Raw genomic sequence first — 25,999 nt, 5'->3', positions numbered from 1 at the left:
CATGATCAGATGGTGCACACACCCACTAGACATTCTAACATAGTGGACCTGGTACTCACAAATGTGGGAGAATGCTGCACAACCCTCCACTCCCCTAGCATCATGTTCCTACTGGGAAAGTCTGATCACAAAGTTGTTTCATTCAAAATAAAAATCAACTCAGTAACACCACAAAACACTGTAAAAGTCAACTATCTCTTATTGCATGATAGTTTATCAAAATGTAATGTCCTTCCTAACCCACAGCTCACAGCAACCTGTTTAGAATTGTTCACAGAAACCTGTACAAATGTAGTGAACCTCCTGGCTGACAAATGTAGCCCAAACGTTACCCCTCACTTGCCCCAGTCACATCCCAAGAAATATCTAGAAACATAACCCACCCAACTATTAACAGATAGCAGGTACTAATGGCACTCCCTAAGCCCAATGACACAGCCTCAGTGGGCCCTTACAATATCCCGAGTTGCCTCATGAATAGCCTGAAGCAAGACTTGTCAGGGCCACTGAAATCACTATTTAACTATATTGTCAAAACAGGCTTTGAATCACAAGAATGGAGGACTGCAACAGTTATCCCTCTTCATAACGGGGCCCATCAACAGATCTCAACAACTATAGACCCATTAGTGTGATTAGTCTTATATGTAAAACCATGGAATGAATTATCTTGGAAATGATCAACAAAGACATAGACAAACTTCAGACACAGGAATCAACTCAGTTTGACTTTGTCAAGTGAAGATCATGCATACTAAAACTGATAGATGTCTTTGAGAAGGTCACCAAGGCAATGGATGAGGGGGGATACAGTTTATCCTGCCTACCTCAACCTGGTTAAGGTATTTGATACAGTATCTCACTCAGACATTGTTAATAAACTTTCTAAATGATGCATTACCCCTATATAACACACTGGATTGCCAGCTGGCACACATATTGGACCCAAGAAGTTAGGATTGGTGAAACCACCTGTACAAAGAGAATAGTCACCAGTGGAGTCTCACAGAGTTCCTTACTGGGCCCGCTCCTCTTTGACATCTATTTCTTGGAAGTTAAGGTCAATGTCAAGGACTTTTCTCTGACCAAGTCTGCAGATGACTGTACATCAGGAGCAATCATAGAGTCGCCTGCAAGGCACTAACATCTTCTAAAAGGGTGTAGCAAATGACTGGTGCACAAGTCATTGCTTCAAACCCAATGATAAGAAATGCATAATAGCACTGTTTGGGAAGTCAGCCACCCAGGATAATTATGTCATAGATAAAACACCCCCTAAGAGTTGATCCAGAAGTCAGGGATTTGGGAGCACATGTAAATAGTAACCTGGCTTTTGACCAACATGTTTCCAAGATAGTAAGAAAACCAGTCTATCTCATTCAACTTAAAAGTAAGGACAAGGTATCCAAGTTGAGCAATGTCATCAGGTCAACAGGTCCAAATATGACAGTCATTGTACATGTGGGTGTGAATGCCCTGAGATGTACCTCCCTGGACTACATGATAAGAGACATGGAGGAGATCTCAGATTATGTAGCCCAGATGGATATGACCCTAGCCCTGAGCAGCATCCTACCATCACCCAGAATGATACCACAGTACAAGCAGAGAATGATTGATTTCAACAATTGGCTATGTTTCTGCTGTCATTCTAAGGGGACCCAGTATCTGTCTGCCTGGGATGACATGACTGACAGACCTCATTGCTTTGCCAGAGATGGCCTGCATCTGTCACCCCTGGGCTTCTGAATACTGGCCAAGGCTCTTGCCATGCCTATAGTACATTTTTTAGATGGTTTTCCAAAGACCACATTACCACCATAACAGCTACAAACAAATGCAATCTGAGGGTCATGCTGCTCAATGCTAGAAGTCTGGATCTCAAAATGCACTCACTCGAAGCACTCCTTAAAATGGAGAACATCGAAATGTGTGCTGCACTACCAGGCTATAACTCATTCCACACCTTTTGGTCCCAGAACTTGGACAGAAGCTCCAAAGGCAGTGGTGTTTCCATATTCATAAAGGATGCACACACCTCCAGACTGGTGGTCCAACATAATGTATCAGAGATATTTCAAGTGCAGCTAACATTGGGTAAGACAGCGATTCAGGTCATAGCCTGCTATAGGTCCCCAGCCATGTCCCAAGTCTCATACTCCACATTCCTAAGCACCCTGGAGAATATTAGGGTCCAACCTAACACTCTTATACTGGGTGACTTCAACTACCCTCCATTAACTGGGAAAACTACTCATGTCCAATACTCTTGCCCAACGTTTCCTGGAATTCATTAATTCCAATGCCCTGGACCAGCATGTTCTTACCCCCATTAGAGGTAGCAACATCCTTGACCTGGTCATTACTAACATGGGTGACCATTGCTCTACAACAATAGTCAACTCCTCCCTGGTTAGATCCGACTACAAACTAATCACCTTGGCAATGTATATCCCCCTCCCCCCACAAAGGTAAATACCATGAAAAACATCTCCAAAGCTAACTCTGGGCTCCTAAAATCAGAGATGGCTAACTTCATGGCATCCATGCAAATGGAGAATAGTTGCATGACCGCCAAATCCTACACCAATGCATTGTATGAACACGTACACAAATGCATGGATCTTGCCTTCCCCAATAGAACCAAGATGGTCTACTCCAAAAAAGGAAGCCAATCTGGTGGTCCCCTGACATAAACAGACTCTACAACAGAAGGAGAAAATTGATGTGGAATAAGGTGAGGTCCTAAGACTGGAAGAACTCCCTTATCAGCCTCAACAAAAAGTTAAGACCCCTCATCAAATCCTCTAAAGCTATCTATGAAAACAGAATTGCAGCAGATAGTAAAAACAACCACAAGGCCTTCTATAGTTATTTAAAGAATCTCCATGGCAATACCCAGATTTGCTCTGTGCTACTGCACAATGGTACCTCCTATACAGAGTCAACAGATATTGCCAATATATTGGCCGACAGATTCAGTGCCAACTTTACCCCCCCAAGGACCAATCACAATGCCAGCAGATGGCCAGGCACCCAGTATTACTGATGCACAGGTTAAAACAGCACTATCCAAGGCCAAGAATACAGTTTCTATGGACCTTACAATATCCTTGGCTGTGTCCTACATGAACTACAGAGTGACCTGGCACCTCACCTGTGTGCCCTGTTCAATCACAACCTCACCTAATGCTTTGTCCCTACCGAATTGAGCACTGCTACAGTCATCCCTCTCCACAAAGGAGGAGTGACTACAGACCCTGGTAACTATTGTCCCATTAGCCTGAAGAGTCTGATATGCAAAGCTGTGGAATGCATCATCATCTAATAAACAAAGATACGGGGACTCTCCAAACTCTGGATCCCACACAGTTTGGTTTTGTGAAAGGTAGATCATGCCTGCTCAACTTAGTTGACTTCATTGAATGAGTCACCAGAGCTGTGGATGAAGGCAAGGTGGTTTATACAGCCTACCTTGATCTGGCTAAGGCCTATGATACCATTCCCCACTCAGGAATCATAGAAAATCTCATTAAGCTTTGTATCAACCCCTATATCACTAGGTGGGTTGCAAACTGGCTCACAGATAGAACCCATAGTGTGAAAGTAGCTGACTCCAAGTCAGACTGATGACCAGTCATGTGTGGAGTCTCACAGGGTTCAGTCCTGGGTCCTCTCCTGTTTGGTATCTACTTGTCTGAAGATCAGGCCAACAAGAGAGGACTCTGGCTGACAAAGTTTGCAGACGATTGCAAGTTGGGAGCTATTATTAACTCCGCAAGTCATGTTGACATCCTACAGAAAGGCCTCACTGAGACCAAGTCAGAACCATGGCCTTAAACTCAATGCCAAAAAATGTGTCAGCATCCCCTTTGAGAAAAACCTGGATCCCATGAATTACCACATCAGTGGTACTCCACTGAGCACAGAAGGCGTTATAAGAGGTCTGGGAACACAGGTTGACAGCAACCTCTTTTTTGACCACCACATTGCCACTGTGGTCCGAAAGTCCTTCTACGTGGCACATCTCATTACTACGGGTTTTGCATCCAGGAAGAAAGAGGTCATTGTCTCCCTCTACTCTTCCCTCATTAACAACCTCCTTTCCAGTACTCAGCATGGTTTCCGACCAAACCATAGCACCACCACTGCCTTACTCTCCTTTACTAACACTATCCTTCAGCATAAAAACAATGGCTATCTCTCCTCTGCTACTTTCCTAGACCTATCTAAAGCATTTGACATGGTCCCCACACAACTTATCTCTGTCCTCAACCAACTGGTTTCATAGTTACCTGTCTGACCGCCAACAATCCATTGTATGGCAGAATGACATATCTAAGGCACACTTTCACAACATACTTGAGATGACCCATCATCTCATGCTCAGCCCATTCCCTACTAAAAAAAAAAAAAACACACAGGAAGCCTTTTTTCTGTTGTTGAAACATTGCCCGATGAATAATACCCAAACAAAAAACTAAACTAAAAACTAGGAGCATTATACAGAAATAAGCAATTTCTCACCAAAGCAGCAAAGATCAATAGCAAATTTGCTGGTGAAGCACTATTCTCTTGCGCCATGCCAAAATTATGGAACTCACTCCCACCCACAATTACCTCCTCATATCATTCACCCACTTCAAAAAACTTTACTAAAGTGCAACTTAATATCATCCACCCCATCCAACTACTACCTTTCTTTCACTCCACACACTACTACCTTGATCGAACTTCTTCTTGTAACATTTGTTAATGTCTGTATGCACTTCACAGATAAAGATTTCTAGTTGTCTACTGATGTGTATGTTCTTCATCTGTAAATATGTTTGCATAAATAAATAAAACAAATAAATAAATAAATTAGGCTAATCATCGAGTACAATGCCCCATTTGGCATGTACCTCACTAGACACCTGCAACAACTGAAGAGGCTGCAAAAGTACCTCACAAAGAGGATCCTTGGCCTTAAACACTTGTCCTATATGGACAGACTCAAAAAACACCAACTATTTTCTATCTCATATCACCTACTTAGAGCAATCTCTACTTGACTTACAAAGCAATGTCTGACCCAGCTCTGTTAGAAATGTTACATCTAAAGAAATCCCAATCCCTCTACACTACACACTCCAGGGACCTCAACCTCATTACTACAATCAACAGAACGTGCTGGAGGGACAGGTTCATAACCCAGAGACTGCCCATGCTATGGAACAGACTTCCCATACATGTCAAGCAGAGCACCTCACTGGCCTTCTTCAAGAGAAATCTTGATGAGTGGATGGGAAATAGAAAATTCACCCGGAGATCACTCCAGTGGTTCTGCTCGACAGAGGCACTTGTTACTAAGGTCGGGTGGCACAATGCCAGGGTAATCCTATGGGCTAGGCTTATAAAGGCTCCAGGGCCATTAGCCTAGTACACACCTATGAACCTATGAACCTATTCCACTTTACTTGACCCTCATCAAACCTGTCATTGAATTAAATGCCCCCTTTGGCATGTACCTAACCAGACATTTACAATAAATGGAACATCCACAAAGGTTCCGTACAAAATGGATTCATGGCATAAACACATTGTCATATGCAGATCTGCTTAAAGCCATATCTCTGTAGTTAGTCTTCTACAAACTTCTGAGATGTGATCTATACCTGGCATACAAAGTATCCATGGATTCCCCACTGAGAAATATTTTGCATATTTTGCACATCATCAAAATAAACAGTATGAGAACACCACATGTAAGGATTTAAATTTTGTTTGCTACATAAATTGAACATGATGGAGAAATAGTTGTTTGTCAGAAGATCACCGTACTCTGAAATAGGCTCCCAATCCATGCAAAACAGAGTCCCTCCCTACCCTATTCAACTGTAACCTTGATTAATGGCTGGAAAACTGGAAATTCACTATAGGTCTGCCCCCATGTCTCTGATGGACTCAGGCAGACAGTAAATAATGTCCAAAGTACCATACCTCCCTTATAATCCATAGTAACATCCAAACTAACACACCCCTCTCCTAATATATACAACCAAGATACAGCAAATAAAGGAACTCATTTGGTTTGCACAGCTAGGCTTATAAAGGCCTAGTGATTGTTAGCCTAGTATATACTTATGAACCTATTACCTTATTTCTAGCTTATGAGCAGCACTTTTACAGTGAACAGTGTTACAAAATGCATATATCAATCCCAAGAAAACACAAATGTAACCAATCTTAAAAATGTGTGTTATAAAATGCAAAAATTGAAATAAATACTAACTACCTGCAAGTATATTCTTGCATGGTAATAGTTTTTTTATCATCAAATAAACTGTTTTTATTATTATTATTATTATTATTATTATTATTATTATTATTATGCAGATCTTTACATAGCAATGAAATGCTTCTGCATGTTTCTTAAGAATGAGAATCTCAAAGGCCTCTAAGTTGAGCTCTAATTTCTATCACAAGTTCATAAGTTTATGGGTTCTTTCTAAACTGTTGGTCAGATAGATCATTTATAGTCTAACCTCAAGCTTCTGCTTCATCAGTTCCCTTCTTTAAGAGTAACAGCCAAATAATTTCTTCCTGTTTCAATGACGGTTTAAAGATCCAGGCTTAGAGTGTTTTCAGTTTCCCATTCGGTCATTCAGGTTTCTTCTGAAGAGAGTCAAGGAGCTATTTTGCTTAACAAATAAAGTAAGTCTATTCCCTAGGAGGGTGATTCTTAGAGAACGTGTATGTATATCTCTCCATACAGTTTTTGTTATGTTGTGGTGAAAGTTTAGCTCTTTTGAGTGAATACTAATGGCGGTGTTTGATTTATGAATGTATGGATGGACACTTAGGGCTGGATCATTTGAGGCTTTCTAGACAAGACAATGGTCCCCCACCAAATGTCTGAAAAAAAAAAAACAGAGAGGAAGGACAGTGCTTTAAGACAGCTTTTATTTAGGCAAAAGTTAAGTTCTATCCTTTGTATGAGAAAATGCTTTGGCCATTTGAAAAGGTGGCAACCCTATTCTCAAATTGAGTCATATTTTTGGGCAGGTACATATTGAAAGTGGCATCATATTTTAAGTATCTGTAAAGAAGGAGTAGAGACCAATAATAACCTTCACTGACCTAGAAGATATATCCCTAGTAATAAGTTTGGATAGAGAGAATACTTCTTAGAAACAATATATATATATATCAGTGAAAAGATAGTCCATTGTCTATGAAATTGCACAGGTCCCTTCACAACTATGTCACTTTTCATGGGGATGTCATCTGTGTAGGTACATGAGTGCATGTGTTTACCAAATGATATGATGCTACACTGCTTTAGCATTTATCTTTAGTCAGTGGTCCTGATACCATTTATTTGTATGTGAAAGGCCCTACTAGGGAATCTGGCAGTCACCTGGAGAGTTTTCGTAGCTCTGAGTCTGCAGTCATCAACCACATGTACCTTACATCTGCTTTGACATTAGGGAAGTGAATACTGTACAGGAGTTGCCCCAGAACCAATCCCTGGAAGATCTCACTTTTTATATGATACCAAGCCCCCTAAACTAATAGCTTGTTTGTATTGGTGAGTGTAAGAATTGATATGAATGTAGAATATTGGTATGAACAGGAAATAACTGCACGAAACTGGAATGAGAGTAAAATGAATGTCTTTCTCTCTTAATTACCTAAACTCGTATTGAACAGGGGCCAGTCTCTCCTTTATGGGCCAAATCTTCTTGTACATTTCAGAATAAATGCCTGGCTCTTAATGTCATATTTGGATGCATGACATCATTATTCATTCGGGAAAACTTGGCTGGGCTTAGAAGGGGACCTTGGGGTGTTAGCCTAGTAACGGTCTATGAAACTATGAATAAAGTCTGCAAACACTGTAGTTCAGTTAAGAATGTTTTAGGTACAGTGGAGGTACATGTCAACATTATACAAACACTGTTTCCAGTAATAATGCTGATAAACTGAAATAGTCTGTAGTTTCTGCACTCATATTCTTCATATTCCTTTCCTCCTGAATAGCATCATTTATATGCTGGAATGCTGGGTATTTGACCTGACTTCTACACTCATACCTGAGTGTCTGTACTGCAGTGACTTTCTGAATATCAGTCCAAATGAACTAACTTAACTAACTGTGTCTGAAATATTTCCGAATAATCTACATGACACCTCTTTAACCTTGGTTCCCAAGCCTTGTACAATCTGTTTGTTCTCAATGTACTGCACATTCTGCTCTTATCAGTATTCTTGACTGAAGGTTATTTTCACTGACTGAAAGTGCATTCATGAAACTGTATGCTAACTGTGAAGGCCTGCTTTAATATGGCTGCATTTCTAGACCTATGCAAAGAGAATACTGTATTTTTTCCAATATACTGTTTATTGATTTTCATATAAAGAAGAAAAAAAATAGCATATGTACAAAAGAAACATGAGAGATATCACACTTTTAAAACATTTACACAGACCACCACGACCACTTCTTAGAAGCCTTAAAATCCTGCAACTGGTCTCTCATCAAAACGCTCCCACTAGACAATGCAGTAGAATATTTCAACTCCACATTTCCTGACATCCTCAACCATCTAGCCCCAATAAAAACAATTAGAATATGCAGCAACCCTGCTCCAAGGCTACAAAGCACCACAAGGGCTTTACTAAAAGACAGGGGTCAGGCTTGGAAAACCTGGTGCCAACACAAAACACTCAAAAGTAGGCAAGCCTATCATGAACTTAGAAACAAAGCTAGAAAGTTAAGGCTGACAAGCAAAATCACTATACTTCCCTATAAAACAACATAGTAACAACCCTCAAAAATTTTAGGCTGCAGTGAACCACATCCTCCAACCTGGTAAAGCAACAACTCCCCCACCTAATATAGATGGTTTAAACACACATATAGCCTCCAGTTTCAATGACTAATTACTTCTTCAATACTTAAACTAATAAACAATACAAACACCATTAACCTCTCACAACCTCCTACACACCAGACTAACTCTACCCCCTTCTCAGTCAAACCAGTACCAATATATAGCATCCAAACATTCTTAGTAAAACTTAAACCAACCACCCTTGCTGCCGATAATCTTCCACCTGAATACCTCCAACTATCATCTACAGCCATAGCCTACTCAATCACACTGCTAATAAATAGATCTATTACAGAACACACCATTCCAACCTTGTGGAAAACCTCTTTCATTATCCTCCTCCACAAGGGTGATCCATCCACTGATCTCTTCAACTATCAACCCATTGCAGTCCTCTTTCCACTATCCAAAATCCTAGAAAGATGCATTCACCAGCAACTCCAGCAACTCCTCATCCACCTCCTCACCAACAACCTTTTATCCAGCTTACAACATGGCTTCCCACAGCACCACCACAGCCCTAATTAACTTCACCAACATCATAAACACATGCAGGAACCAAGGTAATTTTGTCTCTGCCACATTTCTAGACTTATCCAAAGCTTTTGATACAGTTTCGCACAATAAATGCCTAACCTGCCTTTTAGATCTCAACTTTGACAGCCCCACCCTACATTGGTTTAAACACTATCTAGATAACCACCATCAGTCTGTCAAATGGCTTAACTCTCTATCCCCCCAACTCCCAGTCACAGTAAGCATACCTCAAGGCTCCATCCTCGGTCTCCTCCTGTTCAACATTTTTACAAATCAACTCCACTCCACAAGTACAAATGCCAGATTAGTCCAATATGCCTATGATACAACTCTGATCTGCTCAGCATCCAACATCCAACTTCTCCAACAAAACAACAATCCTTCACTAAAATAGAATTTTGGCTAAACAATTCCCAGTTAATATTAAACCAAAAGAAAACACAGCGTATGATGTTCTACCTTACAAAAACCCAAGATACTACCTTCTCCATATCCACAGTTAGCAAGACTCTCACCACCCCAGTCCCAGAAGCTAAGTTACTAGGATTCACCACTGACCAACAACTAAAGTACAACAAACATATATCCCTCACTGTCTCCAAAGTCTACAAAAAGCTAGGGACCTTCTATCGCTATAAACAATACCTAACTTCTGAAGCTAGAATCGCCATAGCCAGAACCCATCTGCTAGCGACTATACTATATGCATATCCAGTATTAACAAACCTAAATAAAACTGACCTTAATAAACTATACACATGCTATAACAAAATCACCAGATTCACTGCCAATGCCAGATCATGATCCCACCACTGCCAATCCCTAAATAAACTACACTGGTTAGAATTCATAAATATACTATGACACCACCAACTCAACCTGGCACACCAAATCTTATACTATCCAGAAATAAAATTTACCCTGTCCAGCATCATAACCTTCTACAATTCAAATAGGCAGTTACGATCTACTAATAAAGCTCTAATAGAAAATAGCCAGTGTAAAATAGTTCAGGTGAATATCTCTTCACTTTAGTTGCTAAAACCTGGAATAATCTGCCTCCTGACCTCAGACTACAAAAATGTGCAACCACCTTCAAAACCCAATTAAAATCCTACCTATACACCAACGATTTATGTGTCTGCAAAGTTCCTCCCTGAACTCCCTTCCTGCTGAATTAGTGTACCTCATATGCTTTAGTCAAACATGATACTGTATTATACCCTCTCTCTTTCTACATACTATAAATATTGTTTGTATGCCTATACTATATAAAATTGTGCATGTCTGTAAAGTGTGAGATCACATGACTTTGCTTATCTCTGTATTATTAGCATGTTTATCTTTCTACATCTGTAACTTGATTATTATTATATACATTGTTCATACTCTGTAACCTTTATTCTGGAGCTTTTCTCCACAGGATTCCACTGAAAAAAACATTACTGTCCAGCCAGACCATCCTGGTAAACAAATATTAAATAAATAAAATTTACAAGTATATATAGTGGTGCACATATATTGTAATACTCATTAAGCAGAGGTGTGTTTTAATTACACGGGTTTGTAATTAAAAATAAGTTTGTGACATACATGACTAGTTGTACACCCATGGTAAAAGCATTAAAGCATTGTATCAATAACTATTTACATCAATTTACATCCAGATGCCACAGAGGTGCTTACAACTTAAGGATGAGAATAAAAAAGTTGAGTAATAAAATTATAAAGGCTATAAATAGTTGTCAAACAGGTGAAAGTAACTTGTAAACTTTAGAAAACGGGATTTGAATTACAAATTTGACCTTTATCTGCTTACTATAAGTTATTTGTTACAAAGTTTTAATGTGTATATAAAAGAAGAGAATGTATAAAGAAAAATACAAAAAAGTTGGGTGTCATAAGATACATCATAAAGAGAAGCCAGCTATTAATTTTTAGGTATAGTATCTAAGACACAAGCCCAGTAGTTTTGAAAATATATTTTATTTTGATTCTTAGTGACCAATTTATGTGAAGATATGAATCTGGTTGGCATAGTCTTAAAATTTCCCCATGTATTTTTAGATCTATCTAACCAATTTTTGGCAATGTAGAATTTAATTAGTGTACATATTGTGATCAGAATATGCTTGTATAGACCTATATTTTTTTAGCTGTTATGTGGAGAATTGCTGTTTCCCAAGAAAATGTAGTCTTTTTGTAGCCCATTTTGTCAAGTTTAACTTTTAATGAACACCATAATTTATAAACATTTTTACAACTTCAGAAGACGTGAAGTATATCTGCCATTTTTTGAGGGCAAAGATGACAAGTTGTTAAAAATTTTGAACTGAATTTATTAAGAATGGCAGATGTATAGTAGGCATTGTTATTGATCATAAGTTTGGTACATATTAAACCTTTGAATGGGGTAAGCTTGAGTGCATTCTTTATTGCCTGGGTTGTTTGGTCTATAGTGATATTATTGTTTTTCTCATTCCAATAGTTAAGTATATGAGTGAAGATTTGAATTTAATTGCAGTTAGTTTATAAACATTTGAAATCATTTTGCTTTGTATTATAAGGTTTTTATAATTGATTGGAGCATTTTAATGTCCTGCTCATTGGTCCTCGGTTTTGAGAATTTGGCATTTACTGGTAAGTTGATCTGTCTAAGTATGGTGTTGTATATGATGGTGACTCCCAAATAAGTTCTTAAGTCAGCTAAGTTGAGTTTTTCAAGCTGGTATATTTTCCATACTGTGATGTTCTTAATTTGAGGGCAATTGGTTAGGGCTAGCATTTTATTATTTAATTTGAGGCTTGGATTGAAGTGTAATTTTGATTAGTTGGATTCATTTCATAGATCATTACAGAGGAGAATTTTTGATGCATTTCGGACTTTTTATGCAAATCAGTGTTTGAAAGTTCAAAGTAAATAATTAGATCATCAGCAAAAGCTGCAAATTGTACACCGATCTTTTGAAGAGTTGGTATATGGTGAAAGTTTTTGGGGTTATATAAAGCAATAAGGCTCCTATGTAGAGGCTGAAGAGATAAGGAGAAGGGGCAACCCTCTCTGGTCCCATTGGTAATTTTCAAAGGTTTAGATTCTAATTTATTTATATGAAGCATTGTAGATGTATTATTGTAAATCACCTTAATGATGTTGATAAATTCTTGGGGTATATTAAAGCAGTGGAGAATTTTAAAAATAAATTTTAAATTGACTTTATCAAAGGCTTTACTTGCATCTACTGACAAAGCATACCTCAGATATTTATCTTTTGCCAAGAGTTGAATTATTGTGTCTAGAGTTAGGGTGTTATCACAGACCTGTCTTCGTTTCATAAAACCTGATTGCTCAAGAGATATTACAGATGGTAGTCTTTTTTTTGCAATGTTCGAACTAATATTGAGGTTAGTATTTTAATATCTACATTTTTAAGAGCAATAGGTCTATAGTTATTGGGGTTAGTTTTATATGAGTTAGGTTTAAGAATGATGATAGTTTTTGAATTATTAATATACAGATCCGAGATACCATAAGTAATAATACAGTTGAATACTCTTAGCAAGATATTTGAAATTTGCAAGGTAAATTTCTTGTACAATTCAGCTGTGAAGCAATCTGGTCCAGGAGCTTTACTTGTTTTTAAATTGTCAGTTGCTAGTTTAATTTCTTCTAATGTAATAGGCATTTTGAGGAAATTGCTTTGTTTTTCATTTAAGAGTTGGAACTTTAAGTCTTTTATAAATTTCTCATATTGGTCAGTGTGAAAATTTTACTGTGAGCTATATACGTCTTTTATAGATCTCTTCAAAAGAACCGGTAATATCAGAATCTGAATATAGTGATTTGCCTTTATAATTTATTTCTGATATTCTAGGGGGGCCATTTTTAATGTTTATTAATGTTGCTAATGTTTTGCAAGGTATTTGGGCCCATTCTACATATTTATGGAGTAATCTAAGTTCAGTAATAGAGTAATTTTGTGAATGTAAAGAGTGAAGTTGCTTTTGCAAGTTTAACATAATCTCTTTTAATTCAGTAGTATATTTATTTTGAAGTTTTTCTTCCACTTTTTTATTTGTTTTTCCAGTTTAAGTTTTTTTTATCATTATCTTGCCTTTCATAAAATGATGCTTTATGAATGAGGATACATTTTATTACAGTTTTTGTTGCAGTCCATTGTGTGTCATAACGAATATCACTATTAACAATATCTGTTTCCAATTGAGTTAGGACATTTGTAACTTCTAGTATTACTTCCTTTTTTTATTAGATTTGCATTGAGAGTCCAATTTGAATAATTGTATTTCATGTGTTTTGATTTAGAGCAGTTTATTTCAATTGAAATCTTCAAGTAGTCAGAGATAGATCTAGGAGCTACCTTATATATAGTCCCTATCATTGATAGAAATTCAGACATCAAAAAAGTCAGTTTTTGGCCATGATTTGTATCGTGCAGAAAAATATGTATATTTGTTTATCAATTTATCATATTGGTGGCTGGTATAGGAATCAATTAGGTCGAAATTATCCATTAACTCTTCTAGTGCTAAAGTAATTAGAGATGATTGTTTATTTTTATATGATCTGTCATTAGATGGATTGACAAGCATATTCCAGTCTCCAACCAAAATATAGTAGTGGTTAGTAAACTGCATTAGCACATTATATATTTCATATAAAAATGTTTGGTGGTTCGTACAAGGACCATAAATGGTTAGAAGCATTATAGGTTTGATAATTGAGGGGTAGGAGCTAGTGAAATAGCACCATCCTCCAGTAACATCTGATTTACAATTCAAAATTTCACATTGAAAAGATTTTTTTTTTATTATAATTGCTATTCATTTAGAAGCTGTAACATTCCCAGCTGCAATAATTTGTTTTATCCAAATTTTGTCACTGCCTTTGTCCCATTCTTCATTGGTCATATGTGTTTCCTGAAGCTGCATATTTTTTTTATCATAAAGCCATTTATATTCCATGAATCAATTATTATAAATTCTTAGAACTGACTGTGGTTGTATGCTGTTTACATATTCAAAAGATTTGACAGTATTATATTGTTCACTTAGAATACAATTTTGACTAATAGGTTTGTACATTAATGTGACATCTCTATCCTCTAGATCTATCCTAGTGCCTATCCACCTATCCCTCTGAAGTAAGAAATTATAATAGTAGGGATTATTAAAGGATTTGTATAATTTCTTTTCCTGAAGGTCAATATAATGTAACAGAGGGAAGAAGTAAAACAACATAATGTTATCCAAAGTAACAACAGCCATCAAGACAGCACACATTGGATTTAATACTCCTAAATAGAAGACATTAGTATGAGTTATATCCAACCATTCAAATGCTTAATTACTAAAATTTATTTAATTCAGCTATTGGTATTATATAGTTAAATAAAGATTAGTAAAGGATTACTAGTTAATAGGCACACATCAAATCAGTTAACGAGGAGTATAATTAAATCACATAAGCAGTTGCTTAGAAATGTGTTTCTCTGTGCTTAAAACTTCCTGAGCCAATAGGTGAGAAGAAAAGCTGGTAAGTAACACCACTATAGTAACAGTTTAACTTACTAAATGGAAGTATAAACATCAGTACATGTAATTCAAAACAGCTTATAAATTATCCCGCTCTTTCCCTTGTTAAGATGAGTCCAGTTTCAGAGTTTTATCAACAGGTTGTTAATTATATTTGATTGTTTATATTTCCTATATTTAAATAGGCACTGCATTTTCATTTTTGTAACAACATTACAAAGTTTAGTTACCTCGTCAGCAAACTTGCAGCATATAGACTGGACTATTTAGTAAACGAAATAAAGCCAGGGCTTTACCAAATATTATGTATAGATCAGACAAAACAATTTTGTATAATATCAGCTGCTGGTAAAAACAAAAAGGTATTATATGATACTAAGCAGAGTTAGTAAAGTAAGAAGTCATACAGCTAATAGCAAAATACCACCTATGAATTTACTAAATTAACTATATGCAAGACAGTACAATGGTTTTAGTTGTATTAATTATTAGATGCACTAGTAATTACATACAGGCTGTCATCAACAAAACAGGGTCTATTTAACTAATTATGTGAACACAGATGAAGATCTTTTATTTAGAACTAGACCCTAATCTGCTAGCTTTAATATTTAGAATTATATTGTAGATGCCAGAATTCAATGTCTCTGAAGACCAAATAAATCTATTTGGCAAAATAGCAAATTGTAGAAATCCAAGAGAAACCAGAATAGCCTGTGAGATAAATAGTTTGCATACATTTGAACTTTAAGCGCCATTGTTTCCCAAGCATAAAGTAAAGCAAGAATACAATCTGTAGTTATTCTTACTTAATTTGAGCTTTTGCAGTGCTTTATAGGCAGGTGTTAGCATTTTGGGGGCCCCCAGCAGATGTCAAGCTGGGGGCCCCCTAGGCACTTCCAGTCTACATATGACCCTGTCACTGCCACCCTTCCTAAGCAACCTTTTAGTTCATGCTGCAAACTTTTAGGAGTAGTATGCACAGACTGATCCTTTGCTACAATATTCTTACAAGACTTGTGTAGTACACTGTGTTGGCCTACTCACAAAGAGACATTTACAGTTATTGGCATTTAGTTGCAGCAATGACATATTGTAGCAACTCTATGTACAGGTAAAACTTAGGTGAAATAGCACCCTAGGCCTACTATTTCAAATCCCACCCCTATACACACAGCAGCCTCCAGTCTTCACCTGCCCCCCCCCCTGCCCATCTTGGGCTCCCCATACCATGCACATTACTTTTTTCTTCCTTTTCTCACATTTTACCTACTTTTCAACTTTTTCAAGAAGCTATAACTTTCTATATGCTCTGAAGCACATTTTAAAGTTTTTTTCTTTTTACATACCTTTTCATCCAGTAAAGTCTTGAACAGAAATGATGATTAAGTAAAGAAATTGTGTTGCTGTTCAGTTGTAGTTTTCATTGCATCATTTCAACACACATTTCCTGAGAAAGACAGTACAGTAATAATCATTTAGGAAATAAGAAAAAAATTTCAGTTTTAGTTTTTAAATTCAAGGAAGACATAAGTTGTACTAAAGGCTTAATGTTCAAAGATGACAAAACAGTAGCTCACAATAAACTAACAACCCTTTGTTGTCTGGATACACAGGCCCTATCTGGGAATTGCCTGCCTCCCAGTCCCCCCAGAAAGACAGTTTTTGCATCCCTCTGGTGTTAGACTGGGATGAAGGCAGAGGTTCAAATTACCACAGTTGTGTATTTCAAGGGACTGCTGATATACATATACATAATATGCCTCCTCACTCCTCAATCCAAACTGTCAAAGGCAGCTACCTGTATATGTGTCCTAAGTGTGATTGTGAGGAAAGTGAAAACATAAGGATTACTGTAACAAATTCTAATTTGATGCTCCTACACAAGTTGTAGTAACCTTCTTTGTACACCTCCGAGGTATGTAAGAAAAGTAAAAGAATCAATCACCACACCGGCCTCAGCCCTAACGCAAGTTTTAATTACCTCATGTGCACACCGCTAAGATTTGACTGTGAGGAGTAACACCACAGTCCCACCACCCATATAACCTACAGCACCTTTCTGTACACAGTCATCCGAGCGGGGCTGGTATTAGGATGGGTGCAGCTGAGAGCAGAGGCCATTATCAACATTATGCTAACAGGATCATATCACAGCCCTGTTCAGGTTAAAGAACATAATCAGAAAATAAATATATATTTTCCCCCTCATTTTTTCTCAAACAACAGCATTTGTGGGGACCCCACACAGTCAAGGATGATTAAGGGAGCCCTTTGTATCCATTTATACAGTCTGGGGAGTAGGGGACCCCAGTGTCTTAGAAGATCTAAGTGTCTAAATGTTCTGGGATATATGTTATGCCTTACTTTTGAAATATAATTTCTTGTTAGTTACATTTTTTACTGACACTCAGAAGAATAATGTATATCCTGGCATTATTGTGTGTGTGCACAGATTAAACTCACTGACATTTTTACACACATACACACACACACACACAGACACACATACACACACACACACACACACACACACACACACACACACACACACACACACACACACACACACACACACACACACACACACACACACACACTCAAGCATAAGCCACAGCAATATTAGTTTTGTACTTATTTCAGCAATACATTGTACAACAGTGGTACCAGCACACCAGATTAGTGACTGCTGTTAAGTAGTTATCAGACAGAAGCAGGGATGAGTCACTTTTATTTACCTAAGTGAGGAATAATGCAAACCTCTCACTGTCCCTAATTTCGCAGACCTTCCCTGATTTTGCACATAATTTTGTTCTGTCCTTTGTAACACATTTTATTTGCTTGTAAATCATTCAGGATTACAAACAATCAATAAATCCAGACATTAGAGTTTTATACTTAATGTTGATAAAAAAATGTTATTCTATTATCTTTTTCATTGAATCAGAGTAATATTTAAAATGTGTTCTTGATTTTGAGCCTTTATTCTGTGGTGGTGCTGCGGTAGCGTTGTCGCCTCACAGTAAGACGCTGTCCAGTTCGATTCTCAGCTAGAGTGTCTTCTGCATGGAGAAATGCGTGAATGGGAGTACCTTAGTTGAAGGTTGTGCATCAGGCCTGGCAAGCCGGTATGTAAAAATCAACTGCCAATCATTAGCGGACCGGAGTTCCGCTGTGGCGACCCCTAACCGGGAAAAGCCGAAAGACACAAACAAATTCTGTTATTATTGGTAATGTGCTGAATTCTTCAGTGAAGAAGTTGAGAATTACAGTATCTGGTATTCTGTAAGTATTTATAAAACTCCCTAAAAGAGAAAACCATCCCTGAAGATCAAAAGTATTAGCTCTTCTTAAAATCCAAGGCATGCATGGACACTGGTCACACTGGGCTGCCCAAGGCATGCATGGACACTGGTCACACTGGGCTGCTGATCTCTCTAGTGCTTACCTTGCTCATGATCATTATCCAAGGTATGCATGGACACTGGTCACACTGGGCTGCTGATCTCTCTAGTGCTTACCTTGCTTATGTTCATTATCAGCTTTATCCTAACAGGGTCATAGTACAGCCTGTTCAGATTAAAGAGAATAATCAGGAAATGAATACAGTTTTTTTTCCCCATTTTCCCCAACCAGCAGCAGCTTTTGTGGGGCCCCACACAGTGAAGGATGATTAAGGGGGCCCCCTTGCAGCTACAGGTATTGCAGACACCTAAAGCTGGCTATGTTGTTAGTTTTAGTGTACAGAATGTCCACCAGCAGGGTTTAACTAAGCCATAGACACTATGTTATTGGTAAAATATTTCATGGAATTGTGAAGGCTCTTGATTGATAAAACATTGTTACTATAACCAAAGACATTTTTGAATTTCAAAGGAGATATAAATAAGCATTATTACCCACCTGGTTTATTAAGTGTACAAGATTGATACTAGCTTTTGTTGGTTTGACAGACATGTTACAAAATATCAAGGTAAGATAACTTGCTGTGGTTGGGGGCCCCACAGGAACAGGGGACCCCAGCGACCGCAGGGTTCGCTGGTGCCTAAAGCTGTCTATGTATAGGTAATCCCATCTTGGCCACTTGGAGTGGTTGTTTATAGGAGTAATCTTCAGGTTTGAGTCACACAGTGTGGCAGGAAATGGAAGTTATATACATTTTATACACCTCGAGTGGATAATTTCATGAATTTTGAGAAGAACAAATTGTTCCACTGAGGTGTGTACTCCCTAGAACTTCCTGTGTCATTTGGAATGTTGCAATGATGGGGATAAAGAGGTATTTAAATTTTACATTAATAAGGCTAATTTAATATGCATTTTTAAAACCACTTTAGCGAGTGGTACTTTAAAGTATTTAAACCAGGGCAGTAAAGTAGTTTGCAGGCACTTTACTTTTCAGGTGTTTCATTAAACGCTTTCAGAAACGCAGTCTTAGCTTCTTTTGGTGTACTGACTTGGAGTTTGTGATCATTATGTTGGAAAACCAATAAGGCAAGGTATTTCATTTGAAAATGTATTTTCTTGGAGCTCAAGTAAGTGCAATACTGAGAAAGTAAATGTCTTTGCTGTTTAATTTGCAGTTGGAGGTCTTGGGATATGGACATTTTATGTCCTCTCCAAAAAATGTTTTTGTTCTGTTTAGCTGCTGTAATAATGTTTTGTACATGTGAAGCATTTAGTATTCTGGCATAAACTTGTCTGGTTGCATTGGTTACTTGTGATTTATGGATTGAGAGCTGAATTCAATTACAATTTCCCGGGTAACTTCTTTACCATCTAACAGAATAACCAGGATCTCTTTTATTATTGTAGATAGCTGAGCTTGATCGATTTTTTTGGGAATACCTCTAAGATGTTATTTCTTCTATTTCTGTCCTTGAGATCAATTATTTTCTCTTCCACTTCTTTCGCGGAAGCTATACTTGCATTAAGATTTTTGTTGAGCTCCTCAATTTTAACTTCACTGTCCATTATTTTAACCTCATTTTGTTCCGGTCTTAGTATTGTTTGGTCTAGATTATTACCAAATGAGGCTAGTTTGGTTGAGAAGTTTTGAATTTCAGTTTGCTGAGGTTGGAGGGCTAATTTCAAGTCACCTACACTGTACAGTTGCTCCTGTTTAGATCTCTAAGCCGGTTTTGGAGCATCATACTGCAATTTAAGTGTTCTCTGCCTTTTCAAAGTCATATCCTTTTCAGGAGTTGCAGTTTGGGATAGTTTTGCTTTAGATGTTTGTGCATCCGTTTGTTGCAGTGAGTTAGACATTTGTGTTCTGTTAATTCACTCTTTTCCTTTCAGCTGAACTCCTTATTGAAATAGAGAGACGGCTACACGTGGACAAAGACACCAGTGTAAGGCAGGATAGTTTTTATGCCTGGTTCAATAAGTAGTTAAGAAATATTATTAGGTAAGTGACAAAGGCAAAGTTTCAAGATATTATTGTTATTGCTGATTGATTTTTGACAATTGATGCTCATTTATAGGGTCAGATAGTTAAACTGTAATAAGAGTAGCACTGAATGCATGGTTACTGGCAGGCGACCATCTTGGAACCCCCAAGAATACTGTGGTTTTGTCTAACAAACACATTTAAATGAAACCTGACTTTACAGTTAGTCAGTTTGCTATCCAGTGGGTTAAATAATGGCTTATATTTAGTTTGATTAGCTTGTTCACAATAACAGAATATGGAATAAACTCAAAGGCATTTACCAAGTCAAGATAAGCTGTATATATGGAAGTTCACTAAGTTTAGGAGGCTGAATTTATTTTTACCAAATCCAAACTGCTATATACATGCATTCAAATATTTCAAGCACAGGCATTAATGCCCTTCTAGCCTGCCAATATACCAAAACACTTGTTTCTATAATAAGTGTCCAGTCTGTTCTTAAAAATATCTAAACTAGCACTTGCTTTAATGTCATTTGGTAGTCTGTTCCACGCATCAGCTGCTATCTCAGAGAACCATTTAGTACACTCCTCATTTCTATAGAATCTTCTACATAAGTTGTCTGATGATCCTCTACTATTTTTTTGATAATTCCAAACATTCTCAGAGCCAGTTGTCCCTAAATGCCCTATATATCTGAATTTGATCTCTTCTTAGATATCTATGAGACACAGTACAAGTTCAGATATTTTAGTTTTTTTTATAATAACTTAAATTTCCACAACCATGCATGCCCTTGGTCCATTTCTGCTGTACTCTTTCCAGTTTACTCATGCTTGTTTTCTTTTAAGGTTTCCATACTGATATTCCACACTCAAGTTTGGGTCTAACATAACTAACAAACAAAGGCTGCATAATTTCTGATTTAATAATCTTTATAAATCTTTTTTTACAACCTATAGTTCTATAACTATCATTAACCAACTGGTTCACATGATTATAAAAACTCAAAGCTGTATCTACCCATATACCCAGGTTCTTAAATGAATCTACAGTTTCAATCACTGTGTGCTGTATTAAATATTCAGCTTTCAATTTATAGCTCCCAAATGTCATATGTTTGGTTTTAGATGTATTTATCAGCATATTATTCTCCTGTGCCCAAATGGTCAATTGAATTAAGTTATTTTGCAGGCATGCCCTATCTATAACACATGTAATCATTTTACATAATTTCAGGTCATCTGCATATAGACTGTAAAACATCTCAGATGAAAAAAATAGGTCTGAAAGAAACAATCTAAGCAAGTATGAGAATAGGACAGAGTCCTGTGGGACACCCTGACTGTAACCAAGAATTCTACCAGTCCAATTTCTATATGATACTTGCCATGTCCTATTTGTAAGCCATGGAGCTATCTATCTTATCAAGAGTACATTGATACCTAGTTGTACTAATTTATTGATCAGAGGACTGCAGACTACCAATGTCCTTGTTTATAAACTCCATGAAGATATGCCCCTATTACCTTGCAGATGAGGATGGTGAGGCTTATTGGTCTATAGCTCCTAGGGTCAGTGGCATTTCAGCACTTGTAGAGTGGGCAACTACAGCTGTTTTACAGACCATGGATATAAATCCAGTGGAGAGACTAAGGTTAAATAGATTTAACCTTAAGGCTGTGCTTCATGTAAGCAACAACCTGGTACATTTTCTGGAACCATGGAGCTAGTGTTCTTGTCCTAAGGGTACTGCCTCATGACTTCCTCCAAAGTGATCTATGGGGTGCAGACATGCTAATATGTAATGGAAAGTTAGGAGGATACAGAACTGTAAGGTTTGCGCTAAATGTATCAGCTAATATGCTGTATATGTCATCCAGGGATGAGTAAATGTTATATATTAGTTTTTTTTAATTTCTCCATATCTTTTGGGTTTCTAATACCATGACGGGAATGCAGCCCATTCCTAAGTCAAAGTATGATTAAAGTTCATGAAATTAGTATTGTTTCAATCTTTGATGTCAGCCAGAAGTGCTCTTTGCAGCACCCGCACTGTGTCCAGTAATATATTAGCTCACTGGAGTGTTGGGTATTGCTTCTAAGGTTTCTAACATGGTTGAAGAAGGATTTATGGTTATGCTTTGCAGAGGTAGCAATTCTTAATTTACAGTTATCCTTGTAGGAATTGATCTTGATTCTAAGCTCTTTGTTTGGTCTTTTTTCAATGTTAAAACATTTAGTTTATTCCTACAGTCAAGGAATTTCTTTATTTTGTTGTACAGTTTGTTTATGCTTGGATTCCACCACAAAAGGTTTGCTGTTGAACTTAGCATTGTAATTCTGTTTAATTGAGAGAGATGTCACTATGCAAGCAATGTGGTGAAAATATAAACTGTCTCTGAAGGCAACAGCATGTGAAGGAAGTGGAGTGTTTAAATTTCAGCAGGTCATGGTAGAGGGCCTTCATAAATGCAGTAGGGAGTCAACGAGTCTTTACTGTTAACACAGTAGTGGGTACATAAGTGCTGAAAGAGACTTAGCAGGCTTCCTTAGGTTTCCTAACAAGAGAATTACAATTTAAAGTCTGCCTTCACTATCACAACAAGAGAATTCAATACAGTGAGCAGTAGCATAGGATGGTAAATACAGTTGCAGAGAGAGCAGTAGCAACAATTAGTGAATATATGAACAGCATAGCAATCTGGTCCACTTATTACAACAGCAAATGATTAGAATTTCAGTAAATCAACAGCAGCAGTTTCAGTTAAGTTACAGAGGGAAGAAGCACAGTTGGTAAAAAACAGTGTGAGTGGCTAGCTGTCTGGCTTGGTTGCCAACAATTATACTGAATCAGTAACAGCAACAGGCAAATACAATTACAGTGAATGTAATAGCAGCACTTTCCGAATATGTACGAAAAACTTAGTAATCTGACTTTTAGGTCACAATTGCAAAGAACTTCATATTACAGTGAAACAATATCAAAGAATAGCCAGAACAAATACACGGAAAACAGCAGAATGACAAATTTAATTTCAGTGAAAGCAATAGCAACATTTGGAAAATACAGAATTAATGGTATGCAACAACAAGTATGAAAGTGAAGTTGAATCAGGCAGCAGCTGACCCACTGGAACAGCAAAATATTTACAGAAGTCTACAACAGATTTGTGGAATCACTGTACAAATACTTGCTTGAAAGTGTACAACTTTGTACAGCCATATGCGGTCGTATGCTACAATGACTTGTTTCAGCACATGGGAATGTATGTCAAGAAGTGACATAACTACTTATAGTTTTTTTTTTTCACAGAACCAAATAACATGAATACTTTACCTGTGGAAAATAATTCTCACTTTGCAGACTCTGCACTTCCTGGGTGTTGTGGAATCTGGTTAATAGTCAAAGCAAGTAGTTGCCCTCAAGTATGCTCATGTAGTTACAGCCCAGCCAAGTAGACCAGTGACATCTGACAGCTCGTAGACCAATGAGGAGTCTACCTCTACAAAGAGGCCAGTCACAAGTGGAGTCTCTCAGGGACTGGTCCTGGAACTGCTCCTTTTTGACATTTACTTCTCTGAAGTCAAGGCCAGCGTCAGTGGTCTCTGGTTGACTAAATTGCAGATGATTCTAAATTAGGAGCTGTCAATGAATTCCACACTGACACAAATGTTCTCCAGGAAGGACTGACACAGACAAACAACTGGTGTCAGAACCATGGACTAAAACTAAATTTCAAGAAATGCATAACAGTATACTTCAGGGAGTCATCCATCCCTGGTAACTATAATATTGGCAAGCCACCCCTTACAGATGACCCAGTAGTCAGGGACGTAGGGGCACACATAGACAGTAATCTAGCTTTTGACCATCTCGTGTCTACAGTAGTGAGGAAATCATTCTATGTTGTGCAACTTATAAACAAAGGTATGGCATCTAAGTCCAAGGAAGTCATTGTTCCACTGTATTTGGCATTCATCAGACCTATCATTGAGTAGAATGCCCCCTTTGGTATGTGCCTAACCAGGCATAACCAACAATTGGAACACCCACAGATGTTCCTCAATAAAAGAACACAGGATGGAGGTAAAATGTCCTATGCAGACCACCTCAAGGCACTATCACTGTATTCTTTCTCCTATAGGCTTTCAAGGGAAGATCTATAGGTTCATAGGTTCATAGGTTGGTACTAGGCTATCAGCCCTAGGGCCTATACAAGCCTAGCCATAACAATTCCCTGGCTATTTCTTCCCACATTATTTACTTTCCTGGACCCCTGTCTAGCAGGGCGACTGATGTGATCCCTGGGGTGAATTTCCTTTCTCCCATCCAATCGTCAAGGTTCCTCTTGAAGAGGTCCAAAGAGGCACTCTGCTTGACATGTATGGGCAATCTATTCCAGAGTCTGGGGAGTCTCTGGGTCAGGAACCTATCCCTCCAGCATGTCTTGTTTATTGTGATGACAAGGTTTAGATCCCTGGAGCGTGTAGCTCTGAGGGATTGGGATTTCTTTAAGTGTAGCATGTCCAACAGCTCTGGGTTTGACATGGCCTTGTATGTTAAGCAGAGATCGCCTCTGAGTAGACGATATGCGACAGAGTATAGTTGGAGTTTTTTAAGGCGATCAGCGTAGGGCATCTGCTTTAGGCCTGTGATTCTTTCAGTGAGGTATTTTTGAGGCCTTTCCAGTTGTTGCAGATGTCTTGAGAGGTACATACCAAATGGGGCGTTGTATTCTATAATGGATCTAATGAGGGATGAGTACAGTGGGACAATGACCTCCTTTTTTCTGGATGAAAAGCCCTTTGTGATGAGGTGTGCCACATAGAAGGATTTCCTGACTGTTGTGGCGATGTGGTTATCGAAGGTGAGACCACTGTCCACCTGTGTCCCTAAGTCTCTTATCACACTTTCTGTGTTTAGTGTACTGCCACCTATATGGTAATTCATGGATACATGTTGTTTCCCAAAGGGGATAACAATACATTTCTTGGCATTGAGCTTGAGCCCATGGCTCTGGCACCAAGCATCTGTTTCTGTAAGGCCCTTTTGTAGAGTATCCACATCATTTGGGGATTCAATAATGGCTCCCAGTTTGCAGTCATCTGCAAACTTTGTTAGCCAGTGTCCCTTACAGGGCATTGTTAGACCCCACTCTGATGGACATCCTGCATATCCATAAAACAAACAACAACAGAATTACCCATTCTAAAGATTTAAGCCTGTGATATAAATAAGACCTGATGAAGATACAGGTATGTATCCCAGAGACTACCCCTGTCTCTGGAACAGGCTCTCCATCCATGTGAAGCAGAGTCCTCCCTAACTCAATTGAAGTGTAATTTGGATAATTGGATGGGGAACAGAAAATGCATCCCTGGTTTGACAACTATGTCTCTAATAGACACAGGCAACTTTTAAGTGGTTCATCTCAAAGGCCCCTGCTTGTAAATGTTTCATCTCCCAAGTGCCTGCTTACTCTTATCAAGGGTATCACAACTTATCAGAGATTTGGGATACATGGCTATGCTTAAAAAGGCCCTTGTGGTCATTAACCAAGTAAACACCTATGAACCTATGAACTGGAAAACATACTGAGTTTAAATAAACAAAGTACAGCACACTAACTGATTA

The 25,999-nt window shown here is 37.9% G+C and overlaps 1 protein-coding gene across 2 annotated transcripts in view; it reads left to right on the top strand.

Moving 5' to 3' along the window:
* Positions 1 to 25,999, top strand: part of LOC122791090 (pulmonary surfactant-associated protein A1-like) — a 443,204-nt gene that overhangs the window by 25,616 nt on the left and 391,589 nt on the right. The window contains exon 1 of one of the 2 annotated variants that reach the window (XM_044058890.1): positions 20,277 to 20,376. The exons of the other annotated variant lie outside the window; for it this stretch is intronic. The gene's annotated coding sequence lies outside the window, so the exon portion shown is untranslated. Of the gene's footprint in view, positions 1 to 20,276; positions 20,377 to 25,999 lie in introns of those variants that run through there. 2 annotated transcript variants of the gene reach the window in all.

The sequence above is a fragment of the Protopterus annectens genome, chromosome 16.part0 (assembly GCF_019279795.1).
Source record: "Protopterus annectens isolate FY-2018-M chromosome 16.part0, PAN1.0, whole genome shotgun sequence".
Lineage (NCBI taxonomy): Eukaryota > Metazoa > Chordata > Ceratodontiformes > Protopteridae > Protopterus > Protopterus annectens.
The sequence above is the reverse complement of the archived record's forward strand: the minus strand, read 5'-3'. Positions and strand labels throughout refer to the sequence as shown.